The sequence below is a fragment of the Cynocephalus volans genome, chromosome 13, assembly GCF_027409185.1.
Source record: "Cynocephalus volans isolate mCynVol1 chromosome 13, mCynVol1.pri, whole genome shotgun sequence".
Classification (NCBI taxonomy): Eukaryota; Metazoa; Chordata; class Mammalia; order Dermoptera; family Cynocephalidae; genus Cynocephalus; species Cynocephalus volans.
Genome location: NC_084472.1, coordinates 51,790,493 through 51,807,590, shown reverse-complemented (window position 1 = coordinate 51,807,590; position 17,098 = coordinate 51,790,493). Strand labels below are relative to the sequence as shown.

Sequence of the window (17,098 nt, the reverse complement as noted above, 5' to 3'; positions counted from 1 at the left end):
CTATATGTTTTGGAAGGGAGAAAATACTACAAGGTTTCACAGTGATCTTCAGCTGGGTCAGGTAGTAAGGAGACTTAATGGTCCAATAAGTAGATGTCCAAACAGAGGAGCAATATACTAAAACTTTTTGAGATGGTATGATGTTTGAGTAACAGAGAAAAAACTACAGAGAAGCCAAATATGATGCTACTGTAACAAGCCTGGGTGCACAGTGATAAGAAGTCTAGCTATGATGATGACAGCTTTGAAAGAAAAATACAAGACATTATAGAGAAAGAGCAACAGATCATGGGGGTTGATGAAATATGTAAGGCCAGAGGCAAGAAGATGACTACTACTTTTGAAGCTGAGTGATAAGAAAACAGGAAGGAGGGAAGCATGAGGAAAGAAAGAAAAGTGAGAGCATAAATGAGGCGAAAGAGGAAAAGAGGCATAGTCTGATGTCAAAGAAATTAGAACTCAGAAAATATTTTCATAAAATGGCACCAGAGAACTAAACAAAAATTGTTCCACATGAATGGCAAAAATGCAATGAACTGTTACACTTTCCTCTGTGTAACCGAGACAGAAAAAAGAGAAAGAAAGAATTCAAAGTACCATCAATGAGGCCTGGAGGGACTGCCACCCATCAGGGGAGCAGCCCTGATTCAAAATCAGCCTTTCTTTTTATTGACAAGACAAGGAAGTTTCATAAGAGAAATCAGTTGATTCAATCATCAAAGAAGGACATAAAAACAGGCAATGTTACAGAAGGGAATTATAGCTAAGTATAGCTTTAAACAACTAAAACTAGTACTAGCAGTAAAATTAACAATGTGAGATTCCAGAATGCAATTTGTAAAAAGCTAAGTTGATCCACCAACAAACAGCTTGCCCTTAGTAAATATTTTCTTTTTTACATACTTCCTACAGCCATTTCTCTAGCATATTTAAACAGCATTCAAGCAGTTTTTTTTTAACATATCTAAAGAACAATCAGTAGGTTAAATAGTCAACAGTCATTCAAGCCAGAATCAAACCAGCAACCTAGAACAGTCAAAGTACACAATCCCATCCCTAAACAGTGATTAGAATTGATTAGATCGCTTTTGCCAACCTTATCTGTGGACTGTTGTCCCCTACTCAAGAGCCTTTTGGCTCATTCATGCATTACCTAAAAATCCTATTCTAAGATCAAAGGAGAATCAAGATTTCTAACCCACTACAATGAACCATTGTCAACCCAAGCTATTTCAAAGGTTTATAAAATATGGGTCTACCTCTTGCTGTTTTGCTTTTATATACATATATATATTTAACCATTTGAAAAAGAAAGGCTTTTCTAATTGACAAAAAATAATCTGATTTCCCAATCTAGAATAAAGAGAAGTAAAGCTCATTACCATCTTACAGATTTTTTACTTTGGTGGATATTTAGGTCCATTAGCAACTCTCTCAAGATCACACAGCAAACTGATATCAGAGCTCAAAGGCAAACACAGATCTCCTGATTACTAATGAAACACTCATCATTATTCTCTACAGTCAATCCTCCCTATCCGCAGGTTCTGCAACTGCAGATTCAACCAACTGTGCATGGAAAGTATTTGGAAGACAAATGAAAAATAACAATATAATAATAAAAAATAATACAGATTTAAAAACCAATACAATATAACAACTGTTTCATAGAATTTACATTCTATTAGATATTAAAAGTAATCTAGAGATTATTTAAAGTATATGAGAGGATGTGTGTAGGTTATATGAAAATACTACACCATTTTATTTAAGGGACTTGACCATCTTCAGATTTTCATGTCTGATGGGGGGCCTGGAACCAATCCCCCACAGATACCAAGGAACTAACGTATTGTCTTTGTTCACCACAAAATTCTGCTCACCAGAAAACTTCATTATCCAGGCAATCCAGTTAATCACAGGTTTACGAAAACATAGCATTCACTAAAAGAAAAGTGGAACTGAAGTGTTTAGACATAAAACCATACCATGTTTTGGATCTGCGGCACATGCAAGAAGGACGGGAATATGGGGTAAGAGGTGTTGGAAAGGATGAAGATATTACCGGATCATTAAGTACAAAGGACACTATGTGCCCAGATTGTCCTTCAGGAATGAAGGACTTATTAAACAATTGCTGAGAGAGGTTCCAGCAGACAGCCCTGGATTGTCACCACCCACTAATGATTGCCTCAGCCAAAGAGAGATTCCTTGCCCAAGCTCCTGTCGCCTGCCATGGGACAGCCCATATCCAATGTCTGATCAATGTGGAGATATAAAAGCCTGGCCACCTCACCAATTCAGGAGATCTCTGAAGGACTATTCCATCTTCACAACTCTCTCCATAGTCAACTGAGACTCCTCTGAGACCGCACCGAATTTTCACCCTTGGCCAAACCTGCTTCCTTTTCCTAGGTCTTGATCCCAATAGTACTCCCCAATAAACCTGAGTATTAGTATCCATCTCAGAGTCTGCTCACCAGGGAACTCAAACTATGAAAATAGGTATTGAAGCTGTTTTTAGTACAAGAGTGTTCATTTCTATTTTTATATGTTTGAGAATTTCTATAATGTTTAAAGGGTACATAGAAAGAATTTAATGTCCATCAATTAGGAATTAGTTAAATAAATTATGATAAAGCCTTACAATGGAACACTTCAGTATGTGATATAAGACAATCTCCAAAACATACAGTGGGTACACATACAGATACATGCACACACAAGTATGCATGCTTAGAATAATTCTGGAATGATATCAAACAAATTAAAAACAGTAACAATAGCTGCCTCTGATAAGGGAGAATAGAAGGAAGAGATTGAGTTGAGAGAAAATTCAAATTCTCAAGATAAATTTTTGAGTCTTCTTGGTTTTTTCCCATTTCTGTGTTTTCCATTAAAATACAGTTAATAAAGGAATAAATTAAGTGGCCCTGACTCACCAGGTTCATTTGTTTTGTTTTAAAGTTACATATATGCACATAACATGGGGTTTCCAATATATTTAACTTTAACAAGAATTTCTTTAGCCTATAATCTTTTCATATGCTGGCTCCTCTCTGAGTGAATGCCCTGTCCTAAACCCCATGTTTTCACTACAAATTCTTGATGCCTAACACTCATCACCCTATGTGTAGTTAGTTGTTTAAAAATTCACCTGTTTCACTAAAGTCTTTGTTCCTCAAGGGTAGAGTCTATTTAAGCCCACTACCTTTGCTATTTAATCACTATCAAGCAAACTGCATTCCACCAGGATACAAAGTGATTTATTAGTACCTAAAACAGTTATTCTTTTACTTGTGGTCAATACAAGGGGTCTTCGAAAAGTTCATGGAAAATACATATTATGAAAAAACTAGACATGTATTGCAAAATTTTTTTGCACCAAAGTAAATATACTAACTTGCTATAACATGTCTGAACAGGATCTAGTTAGAGGCACTAAGAAGGATAAGACATCAGTTTGAAAAGAGCAACATGAGTTCTGCTAAAATTGAACTGAGAACAAGCATCAAATTTATGGTGAAGCTTGGGTGGAAGAATGGTGAAATCACTGATGTCCACAAAAAGTTTATGGAGAAAATGCCCTAAAGAAATCAACAGTTTACAAATGGTTAACTCCTTTTAAGAAGGGACGAGATGATGTTGAAAATAAAGCCCACAGCGGCAGACCATTCACATCAATTTGCTAAGAAAAAATTAATCTTATTTAAACCCTGATTGAAGACTAACAGCAGAAACAATAGCCAACACCACAGACATCTCAACTGGTTCAGCTTACACAATTCTGACAGAAAAATTACAGTTGAGCAAATTTCTGTTAGATAGGTGCCAAAACTGTTACACCCAGACCAGCTGCAGACAAGAGCAGAGCTTTCAATGAAAAATTTAGACAAGTGGGATCAAGATTCTGAAGCATTTCTTTGCAGAACTGTAACAGAAGATGAAACGTCATTTTACTAGTACGATCCTGAAGACAAAGCACAATCAAAGCAATGGCTATGAAGAGGTGGAAGTGGTCCAGTCAATGCAAAAGTGGACCGGTGAAGAGTAAAGTTCATGGCAACGGTTTTTTGGAATGCTCAAGACATTTTGCTTGTTGGCTTTCTGGAGGACCAAGGAATGATAACATCTGCTTATTATGAGAGTGTTTTGAGAAAGTTAGCCAAAGCTTTACCAGCAAAATGCCCGGGAAAGGTCCACCGGAGAGTCCTCCCCCATTCTCTCATCAAACAAGAGCAATTTTGCAAGAGTTCCAATGGGAAATCAGTAGACATCCACCTTACATTCCTTACCAGGCTCCTTCTGACTTCTTTTTGTTTACTAATCTTAAAAAATCTTGACAGGGCACCCATTTTTCTTCAGATGATAATGCAAAAAAAAAACTGCATTGACATGGTTAAGTTCCCAAAACCCTCAGTTATTTAGGGAAGGACTAAACAGCTGGCATCCTCACTTATAAAAGTGTCTTGAACTTGATGAAGCTTATATTGAGAAATAAAGTTGATATTTTTTATTTTTATCTTTTAATTCCGTCTTCCATAAACTTTTTAAAGCCCCCTCATTTATATTCATTCAATGAATACACAAACAATAACTAGCATTATTAAGCTTTCACTGAGTACCAAGCACTGTGTTAAGAATTTCACACACAATTCTAATTTAATCCTTTTGATGAAAAAAGATCTCATCTTTATTGCTAAATTTAACAACTTCTGGATTTTTTCAAGTCTATTACTCCCTTAATGCTCTCACTGTCTATTTCAATCTTTCTACGAAATTAGTCATTGTCCTTCAAACATGTTTACATCCATTTTTTGGCCAAAACACCTTCACTTGTTACTGACCCCTACTTGTACTTGTAAATCTAATAATAATTAATCAATCTATCTCTATCTCCCACACATACACAATGAACATTTTGAAACCTGTGGTCTTTAACTTGGTGCTTCCATTTCCTTACTATAATAGGCCTCATGTACTACAGTTTCTATTCTCAAATAGATTAATGTGAGGACACCCATGATCTCCCACTACATGAAGAAGTCAACAATCTTTCCAAAATAATACTGCAGGGCAGAACTCTCTAACATTGCAGAGAAAAGCAATGCCTTACGAGAAAAGTGAAGAAAGAGAAAATGCTTTGGCATTAATTGTCTGTTGATACCTATTCTTCCTAAACCTAGTCTTCTTATATATACTGTGTAGCTGCTAGTTTGACACTGCTCATTATTTGCTAGTCCTCAACACTCTTTTTTTCTGGTATAGCGTACTATCCCAATTATCTTTTTCCTATGTTCTCACCTTTCTTCTGCCTAGATAAAAGAAGGCCTAAAAAGCTCTAGGAAAAATTTGAAATAAGGGAAGACCTTTTGCCCCTGTTTTACTATAGGTTTGGGTTTTCTTAATTTGATTGTGACTTTTAAAAAGAAAAATGTAAGGTCAAGGATTCAGATCCCCACACCGGCCAGCTGCCCAAAAAAAAAAAAAAAAATTTAAGGGGCTGGCCAGTTAGCTCAGTTGGTTAGAGTGTGGTGCTGATAACATCAACATCAGTGGTTTCATCCCTTTAACAGCCAGCTGCCAAAAAAAATTGAGATGAAATTTACTTTTCCCGTTATTCCCTCTAAATTTTTACTATGAAAAACCTCAAATATACAAAAAGTTCAAAGAATAGGATAAAGATCACTCAACAAATATATTATCATATTTCCCTTGTCAATATTTATGTCTACACATATGCTGTGTATATGCATGCATATATACACACATACGTATACAAACTAGTTTTTTTGCTGAGCCATTTGAAAATAACCAACATAAATCATAACAAGTCACCCCTAAATATTTTTAAATATAGAACTTAAAAATAAGGGCTTTCTCCTTCATAAACACCATGCTATTATCACAATTGCCATAATCAACACCATAATAATTCTCTAATAGCATCTACAATCCAGTCCATATTCAAATTACTTTGGCTGTCTACAAAATGTCTTCTATAACTTTTTTTCACAAACCTATAAAAAAAATACTCAAGTTTTACACACTGCATTTTGTTGCTATGGACTGAATGTTTGTGTCTTCCCAAAATTGGTACACTGAAGCCTTAACCTCCAATGTGTTGTATTTGGAGACAGGGACTGTGAGAAGGTGATACAGGTAAATGAGGTCATACGGGAAGGGCCCTAATGTGATAGGGCTAGAAGAGACCAGAGCTCTCTCCCTCTCCACTGCTGTGAGAACACAGTGAGAAGGCAGCCATCTGCAAGCCAGCTAGAGAGCCCTCACCTCAAACAAACTGTTTCTTCTCCAGAACTGTGAGAAGATCTGGGATTTCTAGCCTCCAGAACTGTGAGAAGATAAACTCCTGTTGTTTAAGCCCTGAATTCTGTGGTATTTTGTTATGACAGCCTGAACAGACTTTAAACCGTTGTTATATCTCTTTAGTCTCCTTTGTTCCAGAATGCTCCCACCTCATTTTTTTCCATATTAACTTTAAGAAACAAAATTGAACCAATTGCTTGTAGAACATTTGATATTTTTCTGATTGTTTTTTATGATGTCATTTATCTTGTTCCTCCATCACCTGTTTTTTCTATAAACTGGAAGTTAGATGTAAAGGCATCATTTAGACCAACATTTATGGCAAGAATACTCTATAGGTGATGTTTTACACTTCACACTGCATCACCACAGGAAGCATGTCAGGTCACATTATCCTACTATTAGTGATGCCACCTTCAACCACTTGATTAAGGTAGTGACTACCAGATATTTCCACTGTAACTGTATTTTTTTTTCCTTTGAAACTATTAATAACCTATGGGGCGATACTCTGATAAGACCATCCTGTTCCACAATATCCCATGTGATACTGGTATTGCTTGTGATTTCTATAAGCTATAAACAGTTACGACTATGTATGAAAAATCTAGTATCGGATCAATGTTAATTTCTCCACATTGTTTTTCTAACTCTCAAATGCCAAAGCAAGATGCATTTCTATCCTACGAATACAAGCATTTTCACAGGAGAGTCAATATCTTCTCAGTCTGTATGCTGCCTATGCCCCAGGCAGTTCCCCTGTGATTTGCAGGCAAACACAAACTCAAATTCTCTCTCATGAGAATGGGCACATGTGAACCAGAGTAGGCCTTAGCTACCCACCTACCAATGGGAATATAAGAAGCAAGAACTGAACACTAAATAGCTACACATACTTGCCACAACTGCAATGAAAGAAGAAAAAAAGTTTGTAAAGGTTTATTCAAATTCTCAGAGAATATTCATTCCTACATCAACAGAGTGCGTCCGAGTCAAGCTCATAGTATGAGGTGATGAAGAAAGTGATCAAGAAGATTATGAATTTTCATTGTTTGTGCCTACCAATTTATTGAAGACTTGGAAAAAACTGAGGCAGTAAATGAAGACTTTGTTTATAATACTGCGATGAGAAAGCTAGGTCATAAAATACACTGAAGAAATTACTCAGCTGCTTCCTTAGAACAAAGGCTTCTGGAATTAAAGAGTTGTCAGGGACGCAACCTTCTGAACACTTAAGCAGCTGACAAGATTATACATTCTTATTTGGGTGGCAAGAAATATGTATACTCACAATTAACCTGATACTTTAGGACTGCTTTGTTAAAGGAAGTTCCAGTATTCAGTTTCAAAAGAACATGTGGAATGAGCAGATGGCAACAGGAACTACATTTATTTCTTGTTGCTAAAAGAGCCCTGAGCACATGAGAGACAGGTTTTGAAGAACTGCAGAGCTATCTGGTCAACAATAAACCACAATTTTAAAAGTGATTCATGGATTTTGAGGCATATAAATCATGTTTTAAATTTCTGCAAGCTGCCATTAGGATGTCTGAAATCTTCCACTTATTCTCTATCCATCACCAACTTACATCAATTTCAAGAGTTACTGATTAAGCTAAAAGCAAACTATATCCACCAAGTCCTCACTTTTTAGAGGAAATAGATTCTATTTGGTAGAACTAATTTCAACTTTCTCCTGTCACTCACCTGTCCAATCGTACAGGGATCCAAAACCTTGACCTCAGTGTTATAACATCGTGCTCTAACCAACTGATATAATCAGCCCGCCCCATTCCTACTTCTTTCCCTCACACTGCCAACAAAACTCTAAATTGAGCACTGAAAATGTCTCATTGTATATAAAGTGAATTAAACTACTGAGAAAAAGAAGAAACAAATATGCTTTCCCAGACTGGAAGATGAATAGTCACAATATTCTAGGTATCAGTAAGAAACGCTAGCTAGGTAAGTGTGAAGGTTTAAAAGTCACACTGACCAGGGAAGAACCCAACACCCCCATTTACTACTTGTAAACTCTGGAGAAATATGTAACCTCTCCAAACCAGAGTGTACACATTTGTAACATCACCCTCCTGCTTATAGCCTATGGAAAAGTGCTCTGCCTGTCACAAAAACTGATCTTGACAAGGTCACCAAAGACCTCCCATTGCTAAATCCAATGTCAAGTCCTAATCCTCATCTCACTTGACATACCAACATCATTCGACATAGTTCATATTCCCTCCTTGAAACATTTCTTACTTAGTCTCCAACTCTTCGGACTTTTCCTAACTTTCCTTCTACTTCTCTGACTTTAGTCTCACTTCTTCCTCTTTTTTTTTTTTTTTTTTTTTTTTGACCTCTAAATATTGGTACACCCAGAGCTTACTCCTTGGACTTCTCTTCCCTGGCAACACTCCCTTCCTCAGTGATCTCATCAAGTCTCACAGCTTTAAATAAGTCTAAAGGGAGCTTGGGGCTCCCTTTGAACTCCAAACTCACACATGCAGCTTCCTATTCAACATGTACTTTTGTACAGCTAACAAGTTTCTCAAACATGACATGTCCAAAAGTGAGTCCTTGGTCTTCTTCCCAAACCTGCCCCTCCCCCAGTCTTCCCCATCTCAATTAATGGCAACTTCATTTTTATAGCTCCACAAGCCAAAATTCCTAGAATCATCTTTAATTCGTCTCTCGCACACACATTCCACATCCCAATCCATCATCAAACTCTACTGGTTATACCTTCCAAGTATATCCAGAATCCAATGACTCCTCCTCAACACCTTCACTACAACCACCCCACTCTAAATCACCAGCATCTCCCACCAGAGACAAAACAGCCTTCTAACTGGTCTCCCTGTTTCCATGCTTACCCCCTTACAATCTCAACACAAAACACAGAGTGATGCTATTTAAAACATAATCACTCCATGACCACATCTCAAAATCTTCCCATGGTTTCCCATCTCATGCAGAGTAAAAGCCAAACTCTACACAACTGCCTATCCTACAGAAATGAGTCAGTTGTTCTCTCTCTTGCTTACTTTTTTCCATCTGCTCTGGTTCCTTGGTGTTCCTCAAAGATACCAAGCAAACTCTCTCCTCAAAATAGTGTTACCCTAGACTTCTTCATGGCCCACTCCCTCACTCTCTTCAGGTCTCTGCTAAAATATCACCACCTCACTGAGGCCTTTCTTGAACATCATAAACTGCAAAATCCACCACCCAAACAGAGCACTTACAATCATTTAACATACCATATGTTTTACCTATTTATTTATCATCTGTCTCTCCTGCTATAATGTAAGCTCCATGAAGATGAAGATTTGTGTTTGTTTTGTTCTTTATTCTATTCCCAGTGCCTGGAATTCCTGCCACACAGAAGGCATCTGTAGTGGATTGAATTATACCCCCCACCAAAACTCACTGAAGCTTGAATTCTATCCCCTAAGTTTTATGTATTAGAAACTTGGCCCCCACTGTGACCGTTAGGAGGGTGGAAAATCCTGTTATACTGATTGAAGGGTGGAGCCTTAAAGAGGTGATTGGATTGTAGGACTGTGCAGTAGTGAATGGACTAAAAATGGTGGTCAGGGGCGTGGTTCTGAGGGCTTTAAAAGAAGAGAGAAGAAAGTCTCTCTCTTGCTCTCTTTGCTTCCACCATCTTGCAATGTGAAACCACTGGGTCACTATAACCACCACCAGATGTTTTCCTTGTACTTTGGACTTCCCAGCCTCAGAAACTGTAAGCAATAAATTTTGTTTTTCTTTATAAATCACCCAGTTCCATGTATCTTGTTATAAGCAACAGAAACATAATACAGCATCCCAAATACTTATTCAATAAATGGACAAATTAATAAAAGAAATATGTTTGCTTTAGATTAGAAAATGTTGTACCCATCAGCAAATTAAGGTATATCTTAATTTTACATGCTTTGGATTTCACAGGAGAGTTTATCAATTAATTTTTCTAGAATAATGTTGTATTGGTCCATTTTTTTTGCTTATAACAAAATACTTGGAATTTATAAAAGAAACAAAATGTATTGCATATAGTTTTGGAGGCTGGAAAGTCCAAAGTACAGGCAACACAGCTGGTGAAAGTCTTGGTGGTGGTGACAGTGACCCTGGGGTCCCACACTGCAACATGGCAGCATCAGAGAGAGACAGCTCCTCCTGCACTCTTCTTTCAAAGCCCTCCAAACCACGCCATGACCACCATTTTTAAGCCATTCACTATGGCATGGTCCTACAATCTAATCTCCTGTTCAAGGCCCCACTTTTCAATTACCATAGTAGGATTTCCCACCCTCTCAACATTGTCACAGTCGGGGGTCAAGTTTTGTGGGGACACCCAATCCAAGGCAAATGTCAATAATTTCTGTAAGTCTCCTTAACCAAATCCCTATTAAAATACTACTTGTTTTTTTCCCCGGCTTCAGGTTTTGCCTCTATTCTTGTCTCCTTTAGTCTATCTGTGACACACAGTAAAACATATCTTAGGACCTATGAAGTAAACTAGCTGATGTAATCACTACTACACTCATCAAGGTCTGTTAACAAATCACAAAACTTTCTCTTAAGTAAAGTGATATTTCAATAGTGTGAACTTTTCGCTCCCACTAATAGTGGTTTATATTGTTTGTCTGTATTCAAAATGTTTAGAAAAAAGAAAAACCCTTAAGACAGCTGTATGATTCCATTTATATAGTGTTCTTGTAATGACAAAATTATAAAGACAGAAAATTGATTAGTAATTACTGATGGTAGGGGGAAGGGAGGTGGATGTGACTAGAAAGGTGTAACACAAAGGGTATCTTCGTGGTGATGGAATAATTCTGTATCTTGATTGCACTGGTGGTTACAGGAAACTACACAGGTGATAAAATGGCACAGAACTATACATAGGCATGGCACAAACATCAATTTCTTGGTTTTGGTATTGTACCACAGTATAAAATGTAACCATCAAGGGAAATAGGGTGAAGCTGTATAAAAATGTAATGACTGGGGGGAAAGAGACCTCTGTGTACTGTTTTTGCAACTTCCTGTAAATCTATAATTATATCAAAAAAGCTAAAACAAAATAAACTGTAAGAATATTCGTGTAGAGGCCGGCCCGTGGCTCACTCGGTAGAGTGCGGTGCTGATAACACCAAGGCCACGGGTTCGGATCCTATATAGGGATGGCCGGTTTGCTCACTGGCTGAGCGTGGTGCTGACAACACCAAGCCAAGGGTTGAGATCCCCTTACCGGTCATCTTTTTAAAAAAAAAAAAAAAAAAAAAAGAATATTCGTGTAGGGGAAAAAATGTACTATAAAACCATAGTATTAAAACAGCATGGTGTTACAGCAAAAACAGACAAATCAAAGGAACAGGACTTCATGTTCACAGTATCTAGAATATGAGAACATAATATACAACAAGTGTGGTGTATTATCTATGGGGAAAGGAAAGAATGACACTAGGAAAATTGACACACTATACAGAAAACAAACTGGATCACTACTTTGTGACACGTAAAAAGGTAGACTCTGGATGTATTAAAGACTTACAAGCTTAAAAGAAAACTGTGAAGTTAGTAGTACATAACATAGGAGAGAAACTTTGTGACACAGAGTTGGGGAAAGACTTCTGAAACAAAACTCCCAAAATAAAAACCATATGGCCAAAAACAAGTTTTATTTAATTATATCAAAATTGATTTCTATTCAATGAAGGATATGATGAAAAAGATTACAGACAAGTGACAGATTAGAAACAAATATACTTGTTATACTTAAAGGACCAGTATATAGGAAATACAAGGAACTTCTGCAAATCAACAATAAAGGACAGAAACCCTAAAATAAAAATGGGTAAAGTGATAAGCAGAAAATTTTACAAAAGAAAAAACCCCTAAAAATAAAACACACATGAAGAAATGCTCAAATTCATGAGTAATAATGAATTGTAATTTAAAATGTGATTATATTTTCTAATCTATTAGTCTGGGAAAATAAGAGTACTGAAAAATACCAAGCATTGGTGGGGACATAAGGATACAGGAACTCTTATGAACTGCTTGCATGAGTATAGACCACTGCAGCTTGTTTTGGAACACATCTGGCAGTGCTTCAATAAAACATATAAATATACACAGTGATCCAGAAGTCACATTCCTGGGTACAATATAGTATCACAGAAGTCTAAAGGGCATGTTTATCATAGTATTATCTATAGTGATAGGAAAACAAAGATAATATGGGTATACACCAAGCACCAAGAGGAAAGTAGACAGATTAAGTGCAGAAATATTGTGCAGCAGTCAGAACCCATAAACAGCAACATAAATAGATCTTCAAAACACATCAGGGAGAGAAAAAATATTTAAAGAGATATATAGCATGACATCATCTCTGTAAGTTAAAAATGTGGGCACCCAAACAATATACATTTTTTTTTGGTGGCTGGCCAGTACAGGGATCCAAACCCTTGACCTTGGTGTTATAACAACATACTCTAACCAACTGAATAACCAGCCAGCCCAGTTATTACATATTATATATATCAAAACAATATACATTTAATAACACATACAAATAGAAGGATAAACACCACACAAAATGGTTGCCAATGTATTGATAAGCAAGAAAATGGAGTGGGACTTGGAAATAATAGGCAATGAATAAAAAAAAAAAAAAAACAGGGAAAAAACCTGGAACAGTCCAATGACGACCACTGAATTGAGTAAAATAAACTCAATCCTCTGCACCTGAGGTCCAAAACAAACTTCAAGGACTCACACGTAACATACAGCTCATTACTAAAGCTAAACGTCATCCTACCCTCTCATAAGGAAGGCACAAAATAAATCCACTACTTTTAAGGTTTTCAATGCTAAGCCTGTTGCACGGAGAAACCATCCCACTTTAATTTCAAAACAAAACTTACATCCAAGATAAAAGGAAACTGTAAGAAACAAGGCTCACTATCCAAAAATTTAAGTTAAATTCCCACAGTGATATTCAAACAAGACAAAGCCCAGCCCCTTTGATTCATCCAGTCACGAAGATCTTTTAATATATAGCTACAGGTGGCAATAAGAAAAAATAAAGTATATACTCTAGTTTTCCTGTTAAGTAGGGCTCTGGAGCATTTTGAAAACAAACAACCCAATGAATTTCTCTACCATATCTCTAATTGACATTAGCAACGAGGCATTTACCATCTATTTATACTGGTTCATTTTCCCAACTTAAAAATAACTAAGATCTGTTATTTTTGATGAAATCAAGGCAGTTTTTGATTCTTCATTATAAAGGCATTTTCAACATATTATTTTCACTTTTAAGCTGCCCTCTACCTTCAAACTATCACAAGTTTGCTTATAAAGCAAGAAGCAGATCCAAATTAGAACTTTTGTGTAACAAAATGTCAAAAATTCAATTTCTTTCACACAACAGGAGATTCTTGCAATCTTGTCCATAAAATCCTAAGAAATGAACATCTCTGAAAGAGGTATAGTTTACCTTTTCTGTCTCATGGCAAATATTACAGTAAGGGGAAGCTGTAGCTGCCACTAACAAAACCCTAAAATCAGCAGTATCAACAATACCAGTGCAGCCCATGATGCATCTGTAGCTTCCATAATTTCAGACTATAAGAACCAGCAAATTCTGCCTAGGACCTGAGAAACTGACATAGCGAGTAAGTCAAAAACATAAAGCATTTTTTAATCAAAAGCAGGGTAGGTAGTGCTCACTCCAAACATAGCTTCAGAACCCTGGGACCCGTTAGTAAGTGAACGGGAGTAGCAGGTATCCTCTCGGCCCAAGTCCTAGCGCAAAAATATGAGAACAGGCAGGTGGCATCTCAAAGATGAAACTAACAGATATCTCAGTACCTGAAGCAAGGACAAACTAAAAAGTAGTACCAACAGGTAAGGAGAGACCATATGTATCCCCCAAAGCAAGCACATTACCCAAAAGCACTCCCAATAACCACCCACAATCATCACAAACCACCTCCACCGCGTAGATTGTCCTGGGAGCAAGACAGATTGTCCTCAAAATCAAAGCCACTGTCACCAGAAACAAGTATCACTCACCAGGCAAGAGAGCCCCAAACAGCCCTGCGAGCACCCCCCACGCTCCTAGTAAAGGCGCCTAGCTGTGGGCCTGAACCTGCAGGCGAAGCACAGAACAGAGCTTCCAGCAGCAGCGATTTGACAGCGGGCACCGCCCCCGGGATGGTGACCCTTGACCCCGACCCCTGACCTCCACCGTGCAGGCACATCCCGCGCTGGGGTTTCCTTAGGGGAAATTCGAAAGCCCCCTTACCTGTCACAGCTTCATCTCATGCCGCGATGTTGTCTGTCAGACCACCGTGGGCGCCCCGGCAAAGAAGGACAAGGCGAGAGCGTACCTAAGGAGGATGTGAGGTGCGCAAATCCGGGTGAGAAAACCTATGGGACCGCAAGCCCTGACCAGCCGCCGTCTCCCCACAGACACTGCAAGGAGCTGTTGCCGCTGTTGCCGCTGCCGCCGCCGCTGCCGCTGCAGTAAATCAGCTGACCCAAGCCTCAACTGCCGTGACTTTCGCTGCAACTGTCGCAAAAACGAGGGGGAGGGAAATGCTCTTTATTTCGCCACACATCGGTCCTAAGCCGATGATGAAGGAGCTGGCCGTGTTACCATGGAGATTAAACGGCAGTGAAAGGGTCAACTGTGGGCAAGAAGTGCACGGCCGCCATTTTGGTTGTGGGAAGTCTGGTCTAGGCTCTCTTCTCGCCTCTAACGCCCACGCTGGGAGGACTAAGATGGAAGGAAGGATGAAATGGCATGTCTGGGTCTTCCTGGGACCAGGAAGTTGCAAATTTAAACATCTGCCCCCACGACTCGGTTCAGGCGCCTGGAAAGTGTTAGTTACCGTTTTCTTTTGGCCTCCGAACTTAGCTGTTGCCCACGACACAGAGGGCCAGACAGAGAAGGAACTCTGACCTTGTGCAACACCCCTGGAGAGGAGAGGGAATAAATATTCACTCTGTGTGGGCTGCAAAGAGTGGTGGGGTAGAAGCTCTGCATTCAAAGAGACGCGTATTTGGATCCTCTGTGTCATCATGGGCATGTTGCTACTTCTCTTCGTTCTCTCCTCACCTTCCCCATTTACAAAGTAGAAATAATAACCTCGTGCATTTCTAGGAAATTAAATGAGCTCAATAAATGTTAATGGTTTGTTATGCTTGCCCATCTTCCTTTCAACTATTGGTTGAATGAATGAATGAATGGATGGATGGATGGATGAATGGCCGCCCGTGGGGAAACTAGTGGAATGCTGGTGGCCAATGGTCAGTTCTGTCAAAAAGATACAAAAGACATTCATTCCATAGCTTTTTTTCCCCTTTGTAGGTCCACCAGTGGATTTATAGAATAAGAATCCTACTGCATTCGTCGAAAGTTACTGTCTTATACAAATCACTTGGAATCTTGTTAAAATCAGTTTCTGATTCAGAAGGTCTGAGGCGGGCTCTGAAATTCTCTATTTCTAACAAGCTCCCAGGTAATGTCCATTGCTGCTGGTCCTCCGAACATACCTTAAGTAGCAAAATCCTATTCAACACAGGGCCTGGAGCATGGGATAAGGGGACCCAAACAGGGCCGAATCAATTCCTTCAGACAGAATAGTTTCCTTGCTAATTTGCCAAAAGAGTGTGGAGTGTTGGTTTGGTCAAATGCCTTCCTGTCAACAACTTGTTATTTCTGCTAATGGCAAACCTCCCCCTGCCCTTCACTCCAGCATAGACGTCTTCCCCCGCAGCGACATATTACAGACCCACCAGTGTCCTGGGTAGCATACTTCCTGTGCCTTTGCTAGGTAATATAGTGTCCAACTACTACAGTATATGTTAGATATCAGGTATTTTTCTTACATGCTGTTTCTGTTTATTTGTAGAGACAAGCTGTGCTACCACCATAATGAGAAAAACTCAGTCATAATGTTGACCAGGGCAGTCAATAGAACAATTGAGTCAATAATTCTGAAATTGCCTTGTACTGCAAATTGGAATTCTATGATTTTCTTCTACTTTTGACTAACTATGTTGCAATCACATAAGTGGAGGAGAAAAAATGATGTTAAATAGAAGAAATTAATTCCGCGGCCAGCTGGCTTCGATATATTCACTGCCTCTGTTATGATGATGAATACATTCATGTCACTAAGTTCACAATCCTCTTTACAACTTATAAGAACTTTTGGAAATATAGGCAGCACAGAGTGGTTGGTTACCACAAGATAAACTTATGCTACCTAAAAACTTGTGTTCAGCTGGTGGGTTAGCTCAGTTGGTTAAACCACAGCCTTGTAACACCAAGGTCAAGGGCTTGGATCCCAGTGCTGGCCAGCTGCCAAAAAAATAAATTGTGGTTTGTGAAGGAAACCTATAGGGTATCTTTTCTAGAAAAAGATAGACTCTTTTACTCAAAAAAATTTAATTGAATGCTTGCAATAAGTTTCAAATACCTTCCCACGAAGACGAAGGTTAACAGGAAGATTAATGAGAAGCTTTCAGACTATTGCCATATTAGTCCCTCTTTACCAAGTATACGAAACTTATTGCCAAAGTCTATATGTATGTAAAATCTCCTGAGCAACAAGGCTAACATAAATATTCAAATGTCAATGAACAAAATGCTTCTGGTTCAAAAAAAATTTACGCATTCAAAAAGTTCATGGAAAGATTTGTATTATCTTTCAATTCTATTTTTCTATGAACTTTCCGA

The 17,098-nt window shown here is 38.3% G+C and overlaps 1 protein-coding gene across 3 annotated transcripts in view; it reads right to left on the bottom strand.

Moving 5' to 3' along the window:
* WDR7 (WD repeat domain 7) overlaps positions 1 to 14,859 on the bottom strand; it is a 362,337-nt gene extending 347,478 nt beyond the window's left edge. For all 3 annotated transcript variants that reach the window (XM_063077001.1, XM_063077002.1, XM_063077003.1), the window contains exon 1: positions 14,657 to 14,859. The gene's annotated coding sequence lies outside the window, so the exon portion shown is untranslated. The remainder of the gene's footprint in view (positions 1 to 14,656) is intronic.
* Positions 14,860 to 17,098: the final 2,239 nt, after the last annotated feature.